The sequence below is a fragment of the Schistocerca piceifrons genome, chromosome 2 (assembly GCF_021461385.2).
Source record: "Schistocerca piceifrons isolate TAMUIC-IGC-003096 chromosome 2, iqSchPice1.1, whole genome shotgun sequence".
Classification (NCBI taxonomy): Eukaryota; Metazoa; Arthropoda; class Insecta; order Orthoptera; family Acrididae; genus Schistocerca; species Schistocerca piceifrons.
Genome location: NC_060139.1, coordinates 547,350,294 through 547,371,628, shown reverse-complemented (window position 1 = coordinate 547,371,628; position 21,335 = coordinate 547,350,294). Strand labels below are relative to the sequence as shown.

At 44.6% G+C, this 21,335-nt stretch overlaps 1 non-coding gene across 1 annotated transcript; it reads left to right on the top strand.

Moving 5' to 3' along the window:
• Positions 1 to 20,735: 20,735 nt before the first annotated feature.
• Trnas-cga lies at positions 20,736 to 20,810 on the top strand. Its single transcript has one exon. It is a non-coding gene; the product is annotated as a tRNA-Ser (tRNA).
• Positions 20,811 to 21,335: the final 525 nt, after the last annotated feature.

Sequence of the window (21,335 nt, the reverse complement as noted above, 5' to 3'; positions counted from 1 at the left end):
TCCAACTGAGGCGCCAGGTGGAAATGTCATGGCAAGCCGTTCCACAGGACTACATCCAGCATCTCTACGATCGTCTCCATGGGAGAATAGCAGCCTGCATTGCTGCGAAAGGTGGATATACACTGTACTAGTGCCGACATTGTGCATGCTCTGTTGCCTGTGTCTATGTGCCTGTGGTTCTGTCAGTGTGATCATGTGATGTATCTGACCCCAGGAATGTGTCAATAAAGTTTCCCCTTCCTGGGACAATGAATTCACGGTGTTCTTATTTCAATTTCCAAGAGTGTAAAATAACCAACTGAAGATAGCACAAAAAGTGCTGAAACATGTCTGGGTAAAACGGAACTGAAAAGGTGTCTTGCATAAGGTGGAATTCCTCCTCCTAAGAGATTAGGAGCTTTTCGAAATGTGGTGCTACAGAAGATTGCAGAAGATTAGGCGAGTAGAACACGTGACTAATCAGGAGATACTGAATGGAATTCGGAGAAGATGAGGTCGGCACAGGATATATTTGCAAGGAGAGCTGCATCAAACCAGCCTTCAGCTCAAGACCTCAACAGTAACAACAACAGTCGAAGATATCTTATCAAACCTGAAATATTGGATTCGTAATTCTAAAGGCTTTTCCGATAATAGTGTATACTCACAAATAACTTTTGTTGGGCCGCCTCGGTAGAAGTGCAGTCTGAGCGGTGAATTTTGAATTGCTAGTCGAAGGGACGCGGGTTAGATTCCCAACCGTATCGGAGATTTTTTCCGCTCAGAGACGGGGTGTTGTGTTGTCCTTACCTTCGTATCGCCGTAACTGACGTTCCACTGGTGGGATGGCTGTATGGGCACGACCCGATGCCAATAACGTTTGTTTTATCGTAATCTGTTTGCAGTGTGTCGTCTTCCCGGTGTCTGACTCGAAATTTACTCTCTCAAAATATTCTTTACAGACCAGTCATTTTACAAATAGAAAAATAGTTACTAATAGAAATTGTTAGTGACGTCAAATGTTGACTATCACGCCTGAATGGAAGGCAAAAGAAAGAAACAGAAAAAAATAATCAGCTGCGATTTTGATGAACTAACTAGGGTACTGAAAATCATGGTCAGGACGCATGCAGGAGTAGCAAAGCTGACGGCCGCACTGCGCGCAGCATTCTATTAGGAGGCCTTCATACAGAAATGAACGTCGAATGCCTCTAGATGAGCTAATAAATATTAAATGTCCAACAAAATATCGACAATACTTATTACTTTTTAAATTGTTTAGATATATAATTGGTGCCTTAATTACACGCAGGTTGACAACCGCTGATCTAGGTGAACTTTACAACGTAACGTGACAAAGATGCTATCTGGCCACTCTTTTGAAGGATATAAAACTCAGACGCCTTCAAGGTATCTGTCTTAGCATCGTTCAACGTGCTACAAGCATTGCAAGGCATTGGCAAACACAGCAAATGTTCACTATAAGCCAGTAAAAACCGCACACAAAAGCTTACTGCTGTCCTATTAGTTGTAGTTACTCGATCAATACTACTTACGAAGCTCAGTAGTATTTTGTATGTCAGTGCTGCTCCGATTGCGGCAGTGCAAGACAGGGCGTTTTAGTGTTAAGACATCAACGTAAGACCAGACCGCGAATGGATATAGGAACATGCATCCCAATGAAAAATACCTGTTCAGTTTTCAGAACCACTCTCGTCCCACATTCGTCTGGAGGGAAGTTAGTAGTTGGTAAATCCCCAGAGACTCAATGGAAGCAAACTAATGGGCTGGTGATGAGATCCTGGTGTGTGAGGGCATAATGATAAATGGCCGCATGAAGCTTCGTTTCTTCATTGGTGGTCGGAGGAATATCGTTAATACCCAGCAACACAGGAACTAGGTACCGAAATGCCTATCTTGTCGGTCCGAAAAGTTTCAAGGCTGGATTAGTAAAAAATAGAGAAATTAAGATAGTGGCTTTAATGCTCCAGATTTTCTACATCCCCCCCCCCCCCCCCTTGAGTATTTTACGCAAAGAGCATTCATACAACCATGTGAAACTGTCATAAACATTCTTGAAATTTCCTGGCAGAACAAAATTGCGTGTCGGATCGAGACTCGAACTCACGATCAGTCCTCAGAGCCTTATTCCGCTAGTCAGTAGAGCACTTGCCCGCGAAAGGCAAAGGTCCCTATTTCGAGTCACGGTCCGGCACACAGTACTACTCTGCCAGGAAGTTTCATGTCAGCGCACACTCCACTGCAGCGCGATAAGTTCATTCTGGAAACATCCCCCAGGCTGTGGCTAAGCCATCGCTTCGCAGTGTCCTTTCTTCCAGGAGTGCTAGTCTTGCAAGTTTCGCAGGAGAGCTTCTGTGAAGTTTGGAAGGTAGGAGACGAGGTACTGGCGGAAGTAAAGCTGTGAGGAGGGATCGTGAGTCATGCTTTGGTAGTCCAGTCGGTAGAGCACCGTGCCCACGAAAGGCAAAGATTCCGAGTTCAAGTCTCGATTTCATATCAGAACACACACTCCGCTGCAGAGTGGAAATTTCATTCGGAAAAGTTCTTCTTTGGGATCAAGCCACGTCACATCAGCTTGAATGTCGGTACGCCGTTAAAGCGTTCAAACTTTATGCGAATTTCTGCCCTTTGTCGTTTTGTAGCAGGTTCATATTGATAACATCAAGTCGCGCCATGCGTAATGGTTTCTTCCAGGCAAGAATTGCCCGCGTTTCGCATTTCAATCAAGTCGCAGCAGGCGTCCACGCGTCATTGTTTTTGTTCGAGAGTCAAGGTGTGCGGAACAATCTTTGGAGACGCTGTTCCCTTCTTTAAAACATTCTGGAGAATGTCTTGAACACTTGATTTAGAGATGTTGCTCCAATGCAACTTGAGACACAGTAACGTCGACACATTATCGCCGCACGTCCACTACTTAACACTGCCTGCTCGCAGCTAGCTGGTCGAATGCACATCTAGTGTTAAAAGTTGTTGTTCAAGCTGCCACCATACTTACTGCTCTAACAGAAATAAAATCCGTCTCAGAACCTTTTGGTCGGACAGCGTATGCTGTTTTTCAGAGGTTCACTTGATCCGGACGTCGTATTCGTGGACGGTAAGCGGTGTCCGGAACAGATCGCGCTGGAACGTGAAGTCCCTTAGGTGAAGGTACCCAGCACATGGATTGGCTAGCGAGGGTTTCGGGTCTAATACTACACAGCACGTCTGTCATGCAATGTGGAGACGAGCTGCTAACCGCACCAAAGTATATCCCAGATCTACACATAGTGCTTTCTCAGCAACGGAGTCGACTGCCCACAGAGCATAACGTCAAAAAACTATACCACGTCGCTGGCAAGCATAGGCGGCAGTGGGAACCGCAATCCCTACTAATTGTTTGCTTGTCGTCTCCCTGGTTTTATCACTTAAAAAAATGGTCGTGTCTAGTCTCATAACGTTCCTAATTACTTGTTTTGAAAACTTTTGTGCGCTTTATGTCTTTTAATTAAGATCTATGATGTCATTTTGAAACTTTTCATCGTTGATAAGGTTCTGTGAAATGCAATAGTATGATTAGTTATGAAAAAAAGGGACCTCTCTCTGATTTACGATCGATTTCAAGACTTGTAGAGCCATCAACCGACGTACCTGTTACACACACGTCATATCAGTGTGCAATATTTTCGTCTTAGGACCATACCTTAGTAACATAAACTATCCTTCAGTAACGTGACTGAAAGCAATATGTAGATTACAGAATATGCGCCTGGCATGTATCGCGGTTAATACGATTAATGACTGATGTAAAACTATGAGTACTTTTCAAAACCCTGGATACTGCCTGCGTAGTCTGAAACAGTTTTTTTCCACTTAATTGTTCCTTAATCCTATACGGATCCAGTTAACGAAATATTCTCTCATTTGTTGAGTTTGCTGTTGGATACAAGTATATGCTGCAGACGTACTGTCATGAAGAACTGAGATATAGAGAGCGAACTTTCAAGAGTAGCCACAGAACAGTGACATGGTTACGGTGACAACGTCTTTGATCACTTGGTTAAGCCGCAGACTGTGAAATGTCCGAGGTCAGGTGTAAATATTGACAATTGAAGGTGAATTCTCACACTGTGTGTTTCAGGGGACGCACAAGTTTCTTCGCAGACGACGAATTGCTTACAAATAAATTGAAGCCATCGAATGCTGGATACGTTTCGATTTCGATAGGCGAGTGGCTACTTTAAATTGACGGTAGACTGCCGCACTTTCAGGACGTGCCGATGCGGACGTGGAGTGCGTGATGTGGTGGTCGTGATCGTGGGCGACGTCAAATACCACCTGTAAAACCGCCTGTACCTCTGCGGTATCGTTCACAGAAATACTGCACCGTGTTTTATGGCAACAGTAGATAGCAGATACAGCTAAAGGTAACAGGGTATCGGTGTTCCACACAGTCTCGTGTGCAGGCGTTTGCCTGCTTGCCGCCCGCTATTGCACCTTGTGGTGGAACTCACTTCACCGATACCTAACACTGTTGCTGTGAGAGCGAGCAGGGGCAGCTCTGTGTTCATGCAACAGGTCGTCTTTTCCGACCAGTCGAGTTTCAGTTTATCGTGTTACGACGGCTGCATACGTGTTCCGTGACTAATTTGGTGAATTATAACGGGAGGCTATGAAAGGTGAGATCGCGTTCCCAGCTGTAAGGCTTGAAAACGAGGAGCCGCTACCCTACTCCCTGCCCCAAGCCTAAAGTATCGAATTCGTCTACCACTACAGGCGTGATTCTGTCTTGCCTTCCAAATACAGTGAATAGATTAAGCAAGTAAAGGGGCATCGTAACTCAATTACACTTATGATTCGACTGCAGACACAGGACATTGCAGTACGTATATTTCCATAAAGACCCATAAAAATGATAAGGAAGTCCACAGATCGGATACTGTAAAAAAAGGCATTGAAAAGAATGGTACAAGTGCCTGGACACCAGAAAGTTATTACTGGACCAGTAAACAACACTCGGTCAATCAAGAAAGTAAGTAATCAAACAAAAAAATCAAAATAATAAAACACAAAACTGACCGAGATGATGGCACACGGCAGTAGAACTTGGCAAATTACCCCAGCGGCGGCACGCAAGCCTCGGTGGTCGGGATTGAGTCGTAATTAACAGTTCTCACAGTAGTTCGGGATGATGTGATTGACGTAACTGGCAAACAGTAAGCTCATTGACCGTTTTTCCGACAACCGGCAGTCTATTATCGGCCCTCCTGGTGCCTGTAGCACTCAGTTACACTGTCTCAAAATGGCGCCTAAGCTTAGGACCAAGAGGTCCGAAAACTGAACGAACCAGTCACGAAAACGCTTCGTGACAGAAGAGAAAACAGCGTCAAAATGCCGCAGATCTCTTTCTGCGGGGGTTGTTGAACACCTCGGATTTTGAATAAAACTTTCGACAGAGTAGACGGTTTTTCAAAGCCAACCTAACTGTGGTGATCTGCACAATTTTAGCAAGTTGCTTACCTGAGTTAGGTTGTCAGACAATGACTTCTCCTAACGGCCGGAACAGCTTCTGGGGCGCCTCTCTGCTGTATTCAGGCACAAAGGCCCATTCAAAAGCACAAAGGGATCCCTTACAACAGGAAATGCCGTCGTGACGAAGTTGCCGAGTTTTGGATTAATTTAATTTACGACAAGTAAAAATTATGGGCAGTAGCTCTGTACCAGCGCATCATCCTGTGCACTAGGCATTTCTATTTTGCACTCGAACCACACACAAAATCACTAATCAAATTATAGACTAAGTAATATATTTGCTAGCCTGAAAGGATTGTTACGTCTAAATACTCTAATTGTGATGCGCCCACCCCGGAGAGCGTGATATCAAAGGCATGGATTCACCAGCACACGGGTATCACATGCGATGAACATTGATGGACTTCTTGCAGCTCATTGAGGATGTCAAGGAAATTGTATGTTTGACGCCTCCAGCGACGCTGCAAATGTTTGTTCTCACTGCAAAAAATTGGTTCGAATGGCTGTAAGCACTAGGGGACTTAACATCTGAGGTCATCAGCCCCCTAGACTTAGAAACTACTTAAACCTAATTAACCTAAGGACATCACACACATCCATGCCCGAGGCAGGATTCGAACCTGCGACCGTAGCAGCAGCGCGGTTCGGGACTGAAGCGCCTAGAACCGCTCGGCCACAGCGGCTGGCGTTCTCACTGCAACTCTCCACAAACGACGTTTACACGATCAAGGCTCCTGTGTTCGAGTGACACGACAACGAACATTTCAAACGAGGCTGAGCCATTAGTGTTCATGCTTTCAACAGGTGTGCAACAGATCTCCACCCAGAATCAGAATTAGGTGACTATTTACTCCGCAAAGGCGCGATCTGCAGCCTTTTGCGCCATCCTGAAATACGGAGACAATGTCATACTGCGTGTCACCAGAACAGAATCACACCGGAGAAAAGACGCCTAGGTAATATCACACTAACACCGTTTAACACCGCCTCTACCCTTGATAATAGCTTCACTTCGACAAGGAATAGAGTATATCAGTTCCTTCAGGTACCCCTTACCCAACTGAAGCCTCTCATTGGTGACTAGGTCCCGCAGAGCAAGAGAAATTGTTTGTTGATTGCTACGTTTCATCCACTGTTCCAAATAGATCCAGACATTTCGTATAGGATTATGATCGGATGATTTATTAGGTCATTCGAGTTGCCATTGGGTGCACGACTGTTCGTCAAACCAGCAATGAATGCCTACAGCCCGGTGAACACTGCTGTTATTTTCGAATGCGGAATCGTCCACAGAATACTTATCATCAAACTGTAGAAGAAAGGGCAACACTTGGTCACTGAGAATATGCAAAAATCTTGGTTCGTTTTCATGGTAACCAGAGTGAGTGGCCCAAGCCAAGGTATGGGAAACACCTACAACACATAGCAGAGCCACGTCGATCTGAACTTTACCCTTCACATGCTGCGTCTTAAATGCCGCGTTGGACAGACAGTACACCCGATGCCGTTACACGACCGCCAGGCGACAGATCTATACCAACTGCATACTCTACAGCGACCAATGTGTTCTTTTAAGGAGCTGAGTGATGTTTTGTTCTTTGAGCTCACTTTTCTGCCACAGTGTTATAAAGACATTTCAGACTGAAAATTTTTATCACATTTCCTGTTACTGGTAAACACACAGACGGGGAAAAAGGCAATTTCAAGAAAGAGTTGCGCGCCGTGAACGAAAGTTGGTAGGCGTGTTTCTACTTCTCAGAGATGACGTCTATTCAAATTTCGCGTCGATCGTATAAGAGTGGCGCTAGTAGCGCCACTAGGAGGCAGCAAATCAGGTTAGCTTTAAATACGCGCTGTAACGGTCGTGAGCGATGGCTACCTTTGAGAATGGATGTTAGTCAAGAATGCCATTATCAACACAGCACTGAGTCTGAACGGGGCGGGGTCATTTAATAGGGCCACGAGAAGCTGTATGTTCGTTCTGTGATACTGCAAAAAGATTTGCCAGGAATGTAGCCACATTACATGACTGGTGGTAGTAGTGGTCAAGAGAATGTACTGCCACAAGAAGACCGGGCTTCAGACGGCCACGTGGCACTGCCGAGAGGGAAGACCATCGTGTTCGGCGTATGGCTCTGACGCATCGTTATGCATCTGTAGCAGCAATTTGAGCACCAGTTGGCGCCACTGTGACACAACAAATTGTTACAAATCGGTTACTTCAAGGACAGCTCCAAGCAAGAGGCCCCGTAGCGTTCATTCCACTGACCCCACACCACCGCCGTTTGCGATTTCGGTTGTGTCAAGCGAGAGCTCACTCCAGTGACGGGATGCAGGTCTGTCGTGTTGTCTAGTGAACGTTGGTTCTGCCTCAGTGCCAGTGATGGCAGTGTGTTGGTAGAAGGAAGCCAGTTGAGAGCCTGCAACCAACCTGCCTCCGTGCTAGATACACTGGACCTACATCTGGAGTTATGGTCTGGAATACGACTGCAGGTTTGTACGTCAGTCTGGTAATACGGCATCTTGTGCTGCCATTCTTGAACAGCATGTCCGGAGATGTTTTCCAACTGGATGACGCTCGCCCGCATACCCTGTTGTAACCCAACATGCTCTACAGTGTCGAAATGCTGCATTGGCATCCTCGATCAACAGGTCTGTCTCAAATCGAACACTTATAGGACATTCACAAACAACATTAAGAGGCGTACAACTCCATCCCACTAACTGAACCCTTCACCAGTACAACGTAATGGATGCACGTATGCATGCTTGCATTCAATATTCTGGCAGTTTATTAATGTAACAGCATTTCACATTTCCCGTATATTATCCTCCGATGTTTCAGTGTTAATCATTTAAAAATTTTACTTAGACAAATGTATTCCCTAATTTCATTACTCTATATTAATTATTTACTGATGTTGCAATTTTTCCCGTCAGTATATTACGTGCGTAAGGTGTCTGTTCTTTCGCACTGGCACGTCTTTGGCCTGTGCTCTCATTGAATGGTGTAGAATTGTCTTCAGTGATAAGTCCTGGCCGGCCGCGGTGGTCTAGCGGTTCTAGGCGCTCAGTCCGGAACCGCGCGACTGCTACGGTCGCAGGTTCGAATCCTGCTTCGGGCATGGATGTGTGTGATGCCCTTAGGTTAGTTAGGTTTAAGTAGTTCTAAGTTCTAGGGGACTGATGACCGCAGATGTTAAGTCCCATAGTGCTCAGAGCCATTTGATAAGTCCTGCTTCGAATTGAGCGCCGATGACCAGCAAAGACGTGTCTGGAGATACCTCGGACAGCGGTGGGATACCAACCTGAATGTAGCCCGTCGTAATCCCCGACCCCCGACAACCAGGAGTGATGGTCTGGGGTGCCATTTCCTTTCATAGCAGGACACCTTCGGCTGTCATCCGCTGCACGCTTCCAGCACAGCGGTATGTCGGCGATAGTCTACACCCAGTTTTGTTGCTCTTCATTGCAAGTCATCCTGTGCTTACATTTCAGCAAGATAATGCCCGTCCACATACGGCGAGAGTTTCTACTGTCTGTCTTCGTGCTTGCCAAACCCTAGCTTGGCTACCAATGTTGCCGTGTCTCTCCCCAATTGAGAACCTTTGGAGCATAATGGTCAGAGCCCTCCAACAAGCTCAGGATTTTGACGTGCCAATTGGACAGAATTTGACACGATATCCCTCAGATATACACCCAACAACTCTATGAATCTATGAATTAATACCAAGCCGAATAACAGCTTGCGTAAGGGTCGGAGATGGACGAATGCGTTATTGACACGCTCAGTTTGTGAAGGTCTTTGTCTTGAATAAGTCATTCAGTTTTTCTGAAATTATCATTTGTGTGCCCATTCGGATAATTCTCTCCCTCTCTCTCTCTCTCTTTGCAGGGTGTATGTGCCTGACCGCATGTCGACCTTTCAGTGCACCAACCGATCTCGGGAATACACTAGAACTGCGAGCGAAGAGAAATTATGAACAGGGGTCATTACTCCGTAGTGTGCGGCATGTGGAGATTTGGTCGGACGGGAAGCGTGCTCGGGTAGCCGAAGCGTTTGAGGCGGCCGCTCACGTAAAGCCGTTGAGATATGTCCGTGCTACAATGCATTAAAAGTCGGAAATTTCTTTCGTCAAGTATCTATAAATATTGCTATGATACTACTAACAATTTGTTACATACTAAAATTAGTTTTACTAGTCAAGCTTGTCAAAAAAATGGCTCTGAGCACTATGGGACTTAACAGCGGAGGTCATCAGTCCCCTAGAACGTAGAACTAGTTAAACCTAACTAACCTAAGGACGTCACACACATCCAGGATTCGAACCTGCGACCGTAGCGGTCGCGCCAAGCTTGTCATGGAGTGCTCTTACGAAATAAATTTATTATGATCTATGTATTATTATTTATGATTTAAATTTGAATTAATCACGGAATAAAACAAGTTTTTCTCATTTTGTAAAATTTTATTAATCTTGAAAATGGACAAGATGTTCTATCAAAGTACCAGGATTCTCAAAGTGTTCCTACGGAGCAAAAGTTTGGTAACTCCTGGTCTAGAGAGAGGTAAGAGTTCTTTATTTGCTTCTCCAATAAGGGCCACAATAAGTCATCCTACTCAAAACCGACGACTGAGAGTTATTTAATACTCGTGCTCATCAAGTAAGCCTTTAACACTTTAAGGTACATGAGTGGTGGCCTTATCTTGGAAGACGCTATGCCTTGCTGATGATATTGCCTCGATGTTCCCAGTTACCCTTTGTCTTAACGCTGTCATAGAAATACCTTCTCAAACCACTACAGAACCATGCTTCGCAGTTGAAAGAAAGCCTGGATCACTCGCTTATCATTGTGATCTCCGCATTGAAAAGTCGTCTAGAATAGGGATCATATTACATTTTTCCATTAGTGGGTGGATCAGATTACGTTTTTCGTTACTTGCTTAACTGAAGCCTTACTAAGCATACAACTAGCTTAAAATACACAGTAAAACCCCTACTAAGAATGTCAAATTGTTACAGTTGCCATCAAATTGTGTTTGTTAGCAGTGGACCGTCAGCAGACACTTTCGTGGCAGTGGCTTAATACTAAACGTAACGATTTAGTTTAATACCCTCGTGTCATGATTGCACTTGCGTACTCTGTGTGTTGCTTTGGCTATAAGTACGGTAGTTTTAGATACCTCTCAGATTCGCGATTGTTGTTACAAAAGCAGCAAATATGCAGGCATCGGCAATTTGTTTCTGCTTACTTCTGTAAAGACCGAGACAATAGAAGTTCAGCATTGCACCACAGCAATCACAGATGTAGTGGTGACTCGAAACACTTTTCAGAGACATTATAGTACAAGAGGTAACCAAAGTTACATGTAAGCTCTAAAAAAATCTGCAAATAAGGTGAATATTTTACTTTGCCAACGGCTGAAACACAAAACAGGGCCCTGAACACAAAGTAATTGACAGCATAATACTTGTGATAACTATTCCTGATTCAGTATCAACTACCAATATTTATTCACTGAATGTATCGATCACTAATAACACAAAAAATGACTTTTTTTACTTTTTTTGGACTTCAGCATTGTTGCCTCATACAGCCAGCAATCGACTTAACAAAGAATAAACCCGTTTACAGTAAAAACATAAATTTGTGACATGAAACAAAATTCTGAATAGTTAGTTCATTGGGATAATGCGGTCATTAAGCAGCAATATGTAGAGACTTACCCAGTATTAAATGAAATGTCACTGTAGTGACGAGATAAAAATCACGATAAAGCGCCCATTATTGTTGAAGTACTGCAGAACTGAGTCAACAAGCTGGCGTTGTCATGAGAAGAAATGCTGAGATTTCGTATTTCATTAATGGTTTCAATCACTTTAAACGCGTAGCATAAAGGTAACGAAAGAGCCTTAGCAAGCAACATGCCCCATAAGTGCTCAACTGGGTGTAGATTTTGTACTTGGTGTAGGTAAGCCAGCCGGTACACTCGGTTAAATGTTTGATCTGTCTGCAGTGAGTCATGGAGTGAGTGTATATCCGATGAGGTGGTTATAGACGGATCACCTAACTGTGTATTGTGTAATTAGTCTCTTAAAAGCTATGAACATCTACTACAGATACCTATATTTATCTTTGAATTAAGAAAAAAACCAGCCGGCCGGAGTGGCCGTACGGTTCTAGGCGCTACAGTCTGGAGCCGAGCGATCGCTACAGTCGCAGGTTCGAATTCTGCCTCGGGCATGGGTGTGTGATGTCCTTAGGTTAGTTAGGTTTAATTAGTTCTAAGTTCTAGGGGACTGATGACCTCAGAAGTTAAGTCGCATAGTGCTCAGAGCCATTTGAACCATTTGAAGAAAAACCAGCGATGTCAGTCGCATTCGGACTTTGAATGAAACCGAATGACTACAGGCAAAAATTTGGGTCGGACCGGGACTCGAACTCTGATTTTCCACTTAACGTGAGCGGTCGCCTTGACCGTCTCGGTTATCCTGGCACGCTTCCCGTCCGACCCAAACTCCCTTCCTGTTGTACATACGTATCGCGCCTGTCCGACTCCTCCTGCTGGCAGCTCACCCTGATACCCACAGAAGCACGGACGTAATGTGCATCCGCATTGAAATAATTTTTAGCGCCACGCGCTCATAGAGATGAAGATGTACACACACATATATATGCGTGGTGTTTGTTCCGTCGGCCATGTCCGACAGAAAAGACACCACGGATATACAGGGTGTTAAAAAGGTGTCGAATACTTTGCGAGGTGATAGTATTCATCGAAGCAAGAAAAATAAGTCCAATAAACGTGGCATAACTACGTGTTGATGGGAAGGGCTGCGCGACTCTTAGTCGCATTAGCGCTCCGTCAAACGTGTCGGCAGAGTATTATGATGTCTTACTCACAGCACTCTGCCTATCGTTAGGTGGTCTGCAGTCAGCTGTGTGGTTCGAGTCGTGTTGTAGGTTACGTTAGTGTTTGTCGTGTTTGTGTTCCTTTATTGTCAGTTCTATCAACCGTGGGTACGTATCATGGTGTTTTACCTTTTTCCAAACGCCGATTCACATATGTGTGTACTGTAATTGCACTGATTGTATGCTTACATTTCCTCTCTTCCACCACCTGTTAGCAATGGAAGCCTACTGCTCGGCAAGTGAAATGGGCGATATGATATTCTGCTATGGTTTCGCAAATGGACGTAGCCTGTGACCTCTACGCTGAAAAATATCCGCAGCGCAGTGTCTTCTGATAAGTTGTTCGGCAGACCTTTCCAGCGTCTGAGGGGCACACGTACCCTTGCACCTCGGAAGTCTGACAGTAGGAGGCCCCGCGATGTCCGCACGCCTGACATGGCGGAGCGTGGGCTACGTTCGGTGGAAGAAACCCCTGGACCAGTATGCGATGATTAGCAGCAGCAAGAGACGTTATCTCTCTATCTCTCTTATCTGGGAAATAGAGGGATGTACTTCATGAACAATTGATGTACCCTTATCATCTGCAGCGCGTTCTGGCCCTAAGGCCACTGGATCACCATGGCAGACGGCTGTTCTGTCAATGGCTGTTGCAGAAGTGTGCCGCACGTCCACTGTCCACATCCAAGATTTTATTTACCAACGAGGCACGGTTCACAGGAGATGGTGTTGTGAAGTTTCATAACCAGCAATTCAGGAAAGAGAGCATCGACACCGATTCTCAATCAACGTGTGGACGGGCGTACCTGGCGGTAGATTAATAAGCCGTACGTGCATTTCTCATTAATGTATTGCCTACCCTGCTGGAGGCTGTGCCATTGCAGCAACGAATATAAATGTGATTCATGCACACTTTTCGCCACAATGTGCACAAACATCTGACGCAGACATTTCAGAACCGCTGGATTGGTCGCGGGGAGGGGGGTGGGGGGATCAGACGTGGCCTGCTCGTTCCCCAGACCTCAATCCCCTAGACTTTTTGTTATCGGGATACATGAAGGAATTGGTCTACGTCATGCCAATCAACGATGTGCGGACACTACAGGGTCCGCGTCTTCAGTGCTTCCCAGCAAGTACAAAAACAACCGGGTACACTTCAGAGAAGGGCAGAGGGATGCATTGTCATGAGTGGACGCCACGTTGAACACCTCCTGTAAACACTTGTTTATCGCAGAAAGTATGCATTTCCGGACCAATATTTATAGGATTTATCTCAGAAAGTATGTATTTCCGGATCAATGTTTACTGGACTTATTTTCTTGTCTCGATGAGTACTACCACCTTTCAAAGGAGTCGACATTTTCCTTTGAACACCTTGTATATGTGTGTATACCTTCTTATATTTCTCTAAATTTACTGTTATGTGAAGTTCTATTAAATTCATATAACACGCAAACTGTCCTTTGTTTCTGATTCAGTGGTATAGAGTGCTCTTCACTTTAATTTGTAACATTTATTTTTCGACTTCCTTTATCTTTCCGCACGTTGTTTAGAAACGCTTGGCGAATAAGGTCATTGCCTTCAGTAACAAGCTGCGAGGTTCTGCTTCTTTCAAGTTCAAACTTGCCGACTGATAGTTGCGTCACTAAGCTGCAGGTTCTGGCAGAGGAGTGGCTGCCATCGTCTCAGTATGTCCACCTCCAAATGGCGACGTGGTTTGGCTTCTCATAAGGCACATCGCTTGCCTCTCAGCTAGACATGGCTTTTAATGCCTTGGATAACATTTTGTCTGCCACGATATTTAACTTGACTCCTCGCCACAAGCCAAGTAGCTTTACGTTGCAAAATGCTCCTTTCTATCTGATATGTGAGGTCTTTAGTAGCAATTAACTCCCAAACGGCGTGGTCTCAGGTGCCACTTCCTTTGCAGTCATATGTATCAGCATGCTGTCGATTCATGCTTTGTAACTGCTTTATAACCTATATGGACCGTCGCATGTCAGGTAATGATTTATATCTTTGGTTGGCATTAAATAACTAATGTTTAGGAGTTATTGTAAATTTGGGAGCTCCTGGTGGTATCTGCTCCTTGATTCTTTTCGGTCCCAGATTTTCGGGCAGATTAATGAATTTATTTATTTATTTTTTTACTGTAGCTCTGACACCCAATATTTCTCCAACTTCCACATCGTCACCAATTTTGAGTTAGCAAAATGTGCCTCTTTTCACCATTGCAAGGTCTCGCAAACACGCTGTACACCTGATATCATCAACAGCATCTCAGCAGATGTAGCGGTAGGCGCTATCGAAACAGGTTTGGCTCGACGAATATTTGACTATTACACTCCTATATGCAGTATGGGACAACAAATGTTCCACAGAAACGAAAGTAACATCGGTTGTGACCCTAGACTGCGTAATAGGACCTCCAATGTTCCCAACAGACATAACGAGTTAGCAGACAGAGTGGCAGCACCATGAGATTGTTCGCTGACGATGCCGTCGTGTACCGGATAGTATTATAGTTGGACGTTCGCAAGGAACTACGGAAGGCTAGGGCAAACTTCCAAGTAGTTTATGTGCATAAATTTCAGGTAATACCTATAACAACGAGAAAGAGCCCACTAGCTTCTTAATACAATATTTGTAGTGAAGATCTGTACGTCACATAGTACAGATATTTAGAATTAATCCTAAAAAACTATATATGAATTCGGAGGATTCACTATTCGGGACCGTGCATGGACGACTTGGATTTTTTCGAATGGTTATGGGAAAATGCAGTGCATCTTGAAAGGAAATCGGTTATAAGACGCTAGTACGACCAGTTCTTGATTGTTCTAGTGTTATATTTCTTCTTTTTTTTCATCAGACATGCCGCTGGTCTCATGCGGCTCCACACGAATTCCAAGTGTCAACTTCATTATTCAGAGTAGCAATTACAACCTATGTCCTCAATTATTTGCTTGATATATTCCTGTCCGTGTCTTCCTCCACAATTTTTACCCTCTATAGCTCCCTCTAGTACCATGGATGTTATTCCCTGATGTCTTAAAGTGCGTCCTGTCTCTGTATATTTGTTTCCCTGCCGGTACTGCGGAGAATTTCTCATTTCTGACCTTATCAGTGCACCTGATTTTCGACACTGTTCTGTAGCACCAAATATCAAACGGTTTGATCCTCTTCTTTTACTGTTTTCTCACAGTCCGCAATCCGCTTCCATACAGCCTAAGAAATTTCTTCCTCAAACTAAGGCCAATGTTTGATACTCGTAGACTTCTCTTGGCTGGGAATGCCCTCCTTGCCTGTGCACGTCTGCTTTTTACGACCTCCTTGCTTTGTCGGTCATACGTTATTTTGCTTCCAAGGTAGCAGAAGTTCTTCACTTCGTTTAACACAATTTTGAGGTTAAGTTTCTCGCTGTTCTCATTTACGCCACTTCTCATTACTTTCATTTTTCTTCGGTTTACTGCAAAACCATATTATGTGCTCGGTAGACATTCCATTCAGTACGCCCTGTAATTCTTCCTCGCCCTCACTGAGGATAGCAATGTCGTGAGCGACTCTTATCATGATTATTCTTTCACCCTGAATTTTAATCCACTTCTGAAAACTATATTTTGTTACCGTCATTGCTTCTTCGAAGCAAAGGCTGAAGAGTAAGGAAGCACTTAGCTCTTGGTCTTCCATTCTTACTTTACCTTCTTAGTTCCTCTACATATTGTGCATTACCCGTCTTTCCCTATAGCGTGCAATTTCAAACATCTTCTCCATTTTACAATGTCAAACGCTGTTCCAACGTCGACGTATCCTATGTAGGTGTCTTGATCTTATGTCTTGCTTCCTTTATCACGTACAGCGTCAGAGTTGCCTCTCTGGTGGCTTTACCTTTCCCAAACTGATTGTCAACTAACAAATCGTCAATTTTCTTTTCCTTTTGTCTGTATAATATTCTTGTCAGCAAGCTAGATAAATGAGCTGTTAAGCTGACTGGGCGATAGTTTCAACACTTATACCACTTTGCTATTTTCTGGATTGGTAGGACGATATTTTTCCTAGGTAATGGTTCCATGTCTAAAGTCTCCTAAATTCTACCCACAAACAAAAATAGTCATTTAGTTGCCGTGTCCCTCAATGAGCTTAGAAATTCGGAACGAATGTTTTCTATGTCTTGTGCTTTATCTGATCGCATGTCTTCCAAAGCTCTGTCAAACTCTGACTGTATTACTGGATCCTCCATATCTTTCAAATCGACTTACATGTCTCCTTCTAACGCAGCAGCAGACAGTTTCTCCCACTCGTAGGAACCTTCAGTGTACGAGGGCTTGCTGAAAAGTAATGCCTCCGAATTTTCTATGTGACAACTCTTACAGCTTTTTATACAAAATAAACATTCTACACAAAAGTTTTGTGTGTATGGTACCGCGTCATATTGTACAAAACTACTGCTGGAGAAAACCAACGTTTTGGCCACGATTGCAGCGGCCTTCTTCTGGGTCTACTGGTGACGGTCTACTGACGCGGTACCATACCCAGAAAACTTTTATGTCGACTGACTCTGGCCGCGGAAGCCTACGCAATTATAAAATAAGCATTATTAACACTCTACATCTTTATTCTTCACGTCTAAATATTTGCAGACCTCTGCCTCTGGAGGGCTCCGAATTGTAGCATGTAACATGACGGTGTGTAACGTAACTACGACGGTGCGTGAGAAACAGCTTGCTGTAATTGAGTTTCTAACAGAAGAGTTCGGCCACACGTGGAGCGCTCTCTCCTTCGGCATGACAATGCCAAGCCACGCAGGAGCTCTCCGACATCTGCAACAATCCGACGCGTAGTGTTCACTGTCATGTATCATTTTCCCTACAGTCCCGACGTGGCTACATCCAATTTTCATCTGTTTCCAAAACTTAAAGAACACTTTCGAAGACTTCACTTTGACACTGATGAAGCGGTGCAAGCACAGGTGAGGTTACCGTTCCGCCAACAAAGTCAAACATTCTACGGGTGACGGTACCAACAAACTGGGCTCTCGCTGGGAGAAATGTGTTCTTCCGCAGATTGAGAATACTGAGAAATAAATATGTAGACATTAAGAATAGAGATGTAGAATGTCAATAAAGTTCGTTTTATTTAAAAAGACTTAAGATATTTCACATAACAACTTCTAATTATCTGTATCTACAGCCTTAGAGAACGTCAAACGGACGTCATCACTCCTGCGTGCTTCAGTATCCTACTTATTTCCAAGTCGATTCTTCTTGACAAATCCAGTGGAATGGATCTTTATCAACTAATTCAGATACGCGCTACTAGTGTACTAATAGTACGGTACAGCGATTCTGAAAGTGTAACAGGAGTGCTTGGGTGCATTGAAATTTAATTCTTGGTAGACCACGCAGTTCTCGCGGAATTTAGAGAAAGCGCATTGGAAGAAAACTGTACTACCATTATGTTGACACCAATGTGTATCTCGCGTAGGTCCAAAATGGTCCAAATGGCTCTGAGCACTATGGGACTCAACTGCTGAGGTCATTAGTCCCCTAGAACTTAGAACTACTTAAACCTAACTAACCTAAGGACATCACAAACATCCATGCCCGCGGCAGGATTCGAACCTGCGACCGTAGGGGTCTTGCGGTTCTAGACTGCAGCGCCTTTAACCGCACGGCCACTTCGGCCGGCCATCTCGCGTAGGGTTCGTGAAGAATAAAGTAAGAGAGATTAGCGCACGTACAGAGGCAAACAAACAGTCATTTTACCTTCGCTCATTACGCGAATAGGAAAGAAAATTGATAATAATGGTACAGTGTGCCCTTCGCCACGCCGTGTAAGGTGGCTTCCAGAGTGTATATGTAGATGTAGAACCGGAGGAGTATTTTTCGCTCGTCGGAGACCACAGGCAACTTAAATCAAGGTGACTGGACTGTGATACTGCTCCTTCAGAATTTCAGTCCAGTTTCCTAACCATGTCGCTCGTTATTGCCCCAACCCTCACCCCCATTCCCAGTTTCATTCCACTGAGCATTACATCTCTTGCTGTTACCTGACCAATAGTTACGGTAAGTTTCATGGGAACAGTCGGAGGTCACAGAGCAGATGAATGGATAGTGTCTGCTTGTGTACAAAGGCAAATTGTGTCTTTCCTACTGGAACTCCACGTTGTATAAATTTTCTTGTACCTTTTGTATGGTCTTAATCACATATTTGCGCGTATACTGTATCTAAAAGTGCCTGCGATCTTTCGCAAATGGAATTACAGAAATTCGTGGATAGAACTTGAATTCGCTGGTCCACCACCTTCGTAAGGTATTGAGAGGGGCAGACATCAAGGCTAACTGAGGGAATGTGCGCGGAACATCCGCTGTTTTCACTTACAGCGACGGAAGGGAAGCCGTCATTTATAATGCCGGTCGATGCAGATTACTCCGGAGCCCACAAAGGAAGTACGCTCGGGCGCCGTGAAAGGAACGTCGCCCATCTCTTCGCCGTCGTCCATCAGTGATGAATGCTTCCAGAAGGCAAGTCAGGGACTTCCGGGGCTATTCTGCCACCCTCGGCTGCTGCCGAAATTCTTCACGAACTCGAGGGACTTCAGCTCTAATGGTATCTTTGTGTCGATACGGCGACATGGCAAACTTTTATTGGCCTGGCAGCATTTTTACATAAAAAATGCGCTTTTCAATTGCGCAGTTCACTGTTGTTTTCCCAGTGAATAAGTTCCATTCGTGATGTGCGAGTGTGGAAGAGCTGCAAAATTCCCACCTGAGAATCCTACAGTGTCTACATTGCCTTCCAAAAATTTTACAGATGCACATTTCTTTAGTTTTATGAATAGCTGGCAGTCCCGTGAGCAGATCAAATATTCCACAAATTCGCTCTTGAGATCTCAAATTTCTGCTGTCGAAGTACCTTCGTGGATAGTGCACTGTTCTGGTTATCTTTTGTAATCCAGATCTCTTCTCAAGTAAATTGCATCCAGTTAGACCAAGTAACTTGCGTAGTTTTCGAACTCCTTTACGTGGTTCATTTTCAAGACAAGTATAACGCTGTTCTAATTCAGCTGATGGTTTGTTGCCTGTTGAAGATAAAAGAACAGACTCTAATGAACCTTCAAGGTTAAACGAATTTGCGTTAGCGGTAGACTATCAAAATAAAATAATTTTATTCATTTGTACACAACACGACTCCTCTAAAGAAACGTAGAAACAAAATTGTTCCACCAATTACGCTGATTCGTAAGTTACGTCATTATGCAACAGATACAAACATAAGAAACAAAAATTTCCATTGATATCAGAGGTATCTCTGTGCCTGGCAGCCAAGCTGAGCACTTCTGCCTTTACCCGTATACATATAACCTCCGGTAAGGAAAGAAATTAGTAAATTACTTGCAAGTCATTTAGTATCTATTGAACCAACAGTGCAATGGTGGAGGATGAAAATTAAATTCAGGAGGCTATTAGTATAGATAATCGTTAGGGGCGTAGCTATTGTTATGGTTTTGCTCTTTAAAAATGGTTCAAATGGCTCTAAGCACTATGGGACTTAACATCTGAGGTCATCAGTCCCCAAGACTTAGAGCTGCTTAAACCTAACTAACCTAAGGACATCACACACATCCATGCCCGAGGCAGGATTCGAACCTGCGACCGTAGCAGCAGCGCGGTTCCAGACTGAAGCGCCTAGAACCGCTCGGTCACAACGGCCGGCTGCTCTTTACAGAAAGGCCCTGTACTACTTCTGCATACTACGAATTTGCACTGTCTGATCGAAAGTACCCGGAGACGCCTGCGTAACGCGGAACTGGCTACCGCCTGTGACGAGAGGCGGATTCGCCAATATAGAAGGAGGTGGGTGGTATTATGTAGCCAATGGAGAAGCAGTAACATCCAAATATGAGATTTTCACTCTGCAGCGGAGTGAGCGCTGATATGAAACTTCCTGGCAGATTAAAACTGTGTGCCGGACCGAGACTCGAACTCGGGACCTTTGCCTTTCGCGTGAGTCGTGCTTGGGTAGCTCAGTTGGTAGAGCACTTGCCCACGAAAGGCAAAGGTCCCTATTTCGAGTCTCGGTCCGGCACACAGTTTTAATCTGCCAGGAAGTTTCATATCAGCGCACACTCCGCTGCAGAGTGAAAATCTCATTCTGGAAACATCCCCTAGGCTGTGGCTAAGCCATGTCTCCGCAATATCCTTTCTTTCAGGAGTGCTGGTTCTGCAAGGTTCGCAGGAGAGCTTCAGTAAAGTTTGGAAGGTAGGAGACGAGGTACTGGCAGAAGTAAAGCCGTGAGGACGGGGCATGAGTCGTGCTTGGGTAGCTCAGTTGGTAGAGCACTTGCCCTCGAAAGGCAAAGGTCCCGAGTTCGAGTCTCGGTCCGGCACACAGTTTTAATATGCCAGGAAGTTTCAACAGCCAAATAGTTCGACCAGGAGAGCTCAGTGACTTCGAGCGTGGACTGTTTATCACCTGAGTAACAAATCGGCGAGGGACTTTTCAACCCTTCTAGAGGAGCACAAGTCCCCTGCTGGTTGTGGGATTGTGATGTGAAAACGAGAAGAAACAACCACAGCTAAACGAAGACCAGACGTACCTCTTGCACTGACGGACAGGAACAATCAAGCACTGGGGAAGGTGACTGTAAAACATCGCATGAAATCAGCAGAAGGAACCAGTCGTGAGCCCAAAAGAGGTACCAGCAGTCCAGCTCGCATACTGACTGTGCGTAGAGTGTACAATGGGCGAGCAGCTCCTTGTAAACAACACATTTCTGTAGTCAATGCGAGGCTTGAAGTGGTGCAAAGAGTGATAACGCTGGACAGTGAATGACTGGGAACGAGTGATTTGGAGTGATCAGTCACTCTATACCCGGTGGCAATACGATGGAAGGGTTTAGGTTTGGAGAATTC